This window comes from Cupressus sempervirens, chromosome 11, assembly GCF_028749045.1.
Source record: "Cupressus sempervirens isolate cs-2001-9-10 chromosome 11, ASM2874904v1, whole genome shotgun sequence".
NCBI classification, from domain to species: Eukaryota; Viridiplantae; Streptophyta; class Pinopsida; order Cupressales; family Cupressaceae; genus Cupressus; species Cupressus sempervirens.
The window spans coordinates 280,776,161-280,782,090 of record NC_143128.1 but is presented as its reverse complement, the minus strand read 5'-3'; the positions used below and the strand labels follow the sequence as shown (position 1 = coordinate 280,782,090).

General features: G+C 33.1%; 1 pseudogene; it reads left to right on the top strand.

Moving 5' to 3' along the window:
• The first annotated feature begins 2,696 nt into the window (after positions 1-2,696).
• LOC149529203 (cyclin-A2-2-like) lies at positions 2,697-4,878 on the top strand (annotated as a pseudogene).
• The last annotated feature ends 1,052 nt before the right edge of the window (positions 4,879-5,930 follow it).

The following is a 5,930-nucleotide window of genomic DNA, read 5'->3' as shown; positions in this document are numbered from 1 at the left end:
CATTGTATACAACCTTAAGGATGCTACTCCATCTCTAAGAGTTCTAACGATTGCTGGAAATGGTATCACTCCAAAAGTGGCTCCAGTTTTGGTTGCATGCCTTGCTGAAAAAAGCTTGTTGACAAAGTTTTTTGCAGCACAAAACAAACTCAAGGATGATGACAATCATGACATGAAAAGAAATTTCAAAAGGTCATGAGTAGCTTAGAGTGCTTGATTTGAGTACTATTGCTATCTCTAGAATTGGGGCTAAGGCTACTACAGAGGTTGTTGCAGAAAACCTAATTTCAATTGGCTTTTTATCTATGGGAATTTCATTACTAAAAAATGAATTGAGATGGTAAAAAATGTGCTAAGAAAATTAAGGTACCAAGGGCGAATATTTTCTTGGAGTACTATATCAATATAAATATAATGGTCACATGATGTATCAATATAAAAATGAGGGTCTCAGTGACAGTGACTATGAAACTGACAGCGAGTTAAAGTGGTATGGCATTTATGATTAAGAGCACTGCAAGAGGTTTCAATTTCAAAGAAATTTGGAAAAATTTGTTGAGTCTTTAAACACACATCCCAATTCTCTTTAGTGAGACTAAAGTTTTTTCACTTGTAATAGTCTTATTGTAGTCATTTTTTGGTTCCTTGAATAGATAATCAATGTGGTCTTTTTTTTTTATTTGAACATATAGTCATCTTTTGGTTCCTTGGTGGTGGAGCCCTATTTTATATGATGCTAAACTTATTGACTCTATTTTAGAGTCCTTGAAGAATTGTCTGATATCAACTTCCTTAACAGCTCAAGGAAGGTTACCAATATATGCAATTTTGCATCCACTAATTTTAACTGGTGGACTTTTTTTCTTTGGTCTAACCTTGGACAACTCAATTTTCAAGGATATGTCCCTACTGAATACAAAAGTAGAAACAAATAAAATTTCTTTTACATTCAATTAGTATACCCTAACTCGCTGAGTCATTGTCGAGTCATGACCAAGTCCAAGCTAGGTCACGAGTTGAATTTCCCTTGTTGAGTCAGAGCTGAGTCCGAGTCTCATTACTTTGGGTTGAATAACATTGGAGTTGAAAATTGTAGTCAATACTCATTACATGTCCTAATAGCCATGTTACCAAATTTGTGCATCTAGCTTGTGGACTAGATCTAGGTTCGTATTGGGTTTGGATTCTTGAACCAGTATGTACTAGATGTGCATAGTGTTCGGATTTGACCATATGGATTTGTGATCTGTGAATCCGGACAAACCCACAGGGTCAAATCTAAACCCCGCATGAATCCATCATGAATCCATATGAATTCTGATGTGAATCTACATAGATCCCTAGACACACATATGCCAAACATGGAATAAATACACATGATTCCATACATAATGCATGCATATGTTCTTATATATAATACATATACATGTGAATCCATATGAATCATAATAAGAAAAAAATGATGAATCATATTTTGGTACCTAAGTTCGTCCCTAAATCTGAATGAGCATCTTAACCTAATAGTTGTAATGTTACTCCTATAAAAATGCACATATTTCTAGTTACTCATAATCCTGGTTGTGGGTTTTTTTATTGTTGTACTAAATTATGTTCTCTATTTTCACTAGTTTATAGTATACCCTTAACACCTCAACTAGTTTTAGATTCTTGGATCAAAATCATATTCTCAAGTTAGTCAGAATTTAACAAGCACATCCATTTTTAGCCTATTAAAATGTTTACCATATCATTAACCATGTTTCCGATTGGTTTCAGCTCACAATATTGATTTGATAATAATTAAACTATGTGATTTTAGTTGCATTTTAAGATTTTGTGCCTGCAAATTATAGCTTTTGATTTGTTCATAGGAGTAATAGGTCATGTTTCATGATAGATTTTCTCACTTGAATCTTATGTTCAAACATTATTCATAAATTCAGGGTTAGAAGAGGTAGGCTTTGTACATTTTACTATTGCTTAAATGATCAAGCCATGACTAGGCCACAATAGCTTAATAATGTCCGCATTACTTGGGCCAGGGTTGCAAAGTCCACATCTAACAATAACATTGTTTCTTGTGAATAGGACACCATATTTTTGAGATAACCCAACTCATATAGCTATAGAGACCCCTTATAGCTAGAATAGATATTCAAAGTTGTCACTGTTATTAATAACTTATTATGCTTTTGCTCTAGTCTCAGCCATTCTATTTTTTTAAGCTTTTACATCTATTTGCTATCTGAATTGATAACGGTTGTATTGCAAAGTTCTACTTTCAAGCTGGTTGGTATTTAAATCTTTAAAATTTTAAATTTTTTAACTATGAGATAAGCGTAAAGCATAGTGATTTTTCTGATTCCTTCATTGAATTGGATTTGGCTTTTGGAAGCAAGTTTTTGCACCCCTTTCATATTATCAATTATACAAATTTTCTAATGTATCTGGGCTTGTTAAAAGTTATTCCCCTCTGATGCTCATACAATATTTCATTTTCAAAATATGTAGATATCTGTCTCTACTTTTTTAATAAGTGCGCTGGCATAGACCCTTTCATTTCCGTCTGACGATTGATATGCACTTGTAGCACATCATTTGTTGGAAAGGAGGAGGTCATCGTCACTAACAGGGACTTAGAGAACTTGTGCCATTTTCTGGAAATAAAAGATGGAGGTCCTGCATGGCAAGAAATAATGAACCGGTCAACACCAAAGATGACCTATCAAGCATGGCGTTATGAACCAGAGGTACCTGTTAATCGCTTTATAAGATCATAGTATTTCACTGGTCTTTTGGAAGACAAAATGGGACTGTAAGATGGAATCAAGTGAAACTCTTAATAACATCCCTTGGATGTTGTGGCTCACCAGCACTAATGGTTTAAGATCCCCCAAAAATGGTGTATTATTAAAAACGGGCACATATTTGAATTGTCATTTCATTAAGTAAATTCTCTTTGATGAGTCATTTCACTAAAAAGTATTGCATGATAGTAATTAGCATCTTCATCCTGATCTCTTCTTTATGTGTTTGGGATTTGATAGGGTAACCAATGGTTGAATTTATGGTTTAAAACAACTTGCTGATGATAATTCATTTGATTTTGGAGCTGCCAACTTGAACTTTTGAAAGTGTACGGTTAAAATTCTTGTATAAACATCATGTATATGCATGTTAAAAATTGTTAGTTATATATTTCAATTTTTAGTTGTATGCTTGTTAACAATATTTAGGTATATTTATCAATCGATGTTGTTGAATAACATACATACTGACTCTCTATTACGTGCCAATCACAATCCCATTACCCAGATTGGTCCTACTATATATTGTAGCAAAATAGTAATTGATGATGTGACTCTAGAGATAATGAGAGAGTTCTTTTGGGATGATAATTTTCGACCCAAGTGGGATAACATGCTTATTTAGTTTAAGACTCTAGAGGAGTGCCCAGTAACAGGAACCATGATAGTCCATTGGATTAGAAAGGTAATATTTGTCTTCTTCAAATGTAAATTGAAATCCCTTTATATATTTTTTGGTCTCTGATATTTATATATGCTGTAAATTGCAGTTTCCTTTTTTTTTGTAGTTGGTTGTAACAAGTTGCCAAGGAGTACAAGCTTGTGCCAGATACACTTTACTTAACTGTGTCCTATATTAATCAATTTCTTTCTGCAAATGTTGTGAATAGACAAAAGCTTCAGCTTCTTGGGGTTACTTGCATGCTTGTTGCCTCGTGTTTACTTCTTACCTACTGTAACATTTTCTTTTCTTTTCTTTTCTTTGGTCAGTTTTTAACTACTGCTTTGATGTCACTTTCAGGAAGTATGAAGAAATTTGTGCTCCACATGTGGAAGAATTTTGTTACATTACAGATAATACTTACACAAGGGAGGAGCTACAATTTTCCTTTTGTATTGCAAGATGATTTGTCACATCTCTCTTGGACGGTATTATTAAAATGAGAATTATCCTTATCTTAATACTAATAGGTGTTGGAAATGGAGATTGATGTCCTAACTTATTTGTGATATGATCTGACAACACCACCAACTAAGAGCTTTCTCAGGTAATGTTTTCTGTGGAGCAATCTTGGTGACTATTTTCATCGAAGTTAACATGAAAACCAAAAACATTGATATATTCAAATGTAAGCCATAGAACAATCATGATAAGTTAATGTTGTACTCATTTTTCATTTTTCCTTCTCAATTCGAATAGGCACTTTTCTCATGCTACTCAAACATGATATAAGATAGCTTTACATTCTAGTTTTCTTTTGTTGTATGTGGGAGATAAAATTATTTAATATATAAAAGTATTTTATTCTTACCTTCATATTTTTTTTCATTCAGGTTCCATCTCTAAATTTGGAATTCATGGGCAATTGTCTTGCTAAACTCACCCTTGTTGAATATGACTTTCTTCATTATGTTCTGTCAATGATAGCTGCATCAGGTATATTTGTGGCAAGGATGACTCTTGATCCTAGAACTTTCCCCTAGGTAATGTAAATTCCATCGAGTCATTTTTTTGTTTGGTCTTGTTTGTATTGAAATTTTAACAGGATTTTATTATCATCGATCTTCAGAATCCTATGCTAGAACATTACACAGGCTATAAAGTATTAGAGATGAAGGACTATATTCATGCATTGCATAATTTACAACTAAATAGCAAAGGGTGTGCATTGACTACAGTCAGGGAGAAGTATCGCCAACACAAGGTATCTAAATATCTTCTAGCATTTAAAATTTATCACCCCCATGGTCAATAATTTCCAGTATCTTTCTTTTGTATTTACAATTCAAATGTGTGGCAAACATGTCTCCCCCAATGGAAATTTCTCCTCAGTTCTTGGAAAACCAATAATAATGAAGTTGAAGCTAATATCTTAAGGGTTGAGTGGCTCTCAATTTGGAATGGGATTCAGCTCACTACCAGCAGATGTATCAAATTTCAGTGTTCAAATCTATAGATCATTTAATAATTGACATCCTTTAATTTTTTTCACATTATCTATTTTCAAAGTCTACTCTATGTAAAGTCTATAATATGTACTATTTGCATGATGCTCCTAATTGTTTTGTTCTCCATATATGTTCAGCAAATGGCAATGGCTGAAAGAATTTATTTTCTAGGCCCTCAAATGCTTTATATAGTCTAGTTGAAATGATTTAACTTGTCACCAATATAGATGTCAATATTCAATGTTTAAATCCATTGCAAAACCACCACCTTTAGTTTTTTTTAGATGGTTTGTTATAAAAATCTAATCCTTGTATTTAAATTCAAAAACTAGCTGTAGTGGCTGAAATATTTTCCTTTTTCATGTCATCACACAAGTTTGTATTCCTACTTGAAATGATATATTTGCTTCCCTTGTAGTATTGATCATGTGGAGTTTTTTCTATAGCATCTACATTGGGCATCAAAGAAGCAATTCCAGCATATCTAGATGATAGTCTCACCTTGGATGATTTTCTTACTAGAGTAAGCTTCGCTCTAGCTAGCTCTGGCTATGATAATTTTATGGAAAGATCTTCAAACCCTAACCCTGCTCCATGTTGTTTCATTGATGGTTGTTATTGGTGTTATTGATGTGAACTGTCATAATTTTGACCGACTTAATGATGTGTAATTTTCAAATTTTGTGATCTAATACTATCAATATATTAGGACGGTAGTTGTTTCACTTTAAAAGTCCTGAGCTTTTAATTTTTGGGGGCTTGTGTTTAATTTTCATTTATGTGGTATGGTTAAGAATTACTATTCCAATCTTCACAGAATTGATGAATGACTACAATATTACTAGTTTTAAAAGGCCTCACATGTTAGAGATATAGATAGTGCAAAGCCATTTGTAACATTAGAATGGAATTGGCTATGAAGTATCACAATGATTCTGGACGAGACATTTATGT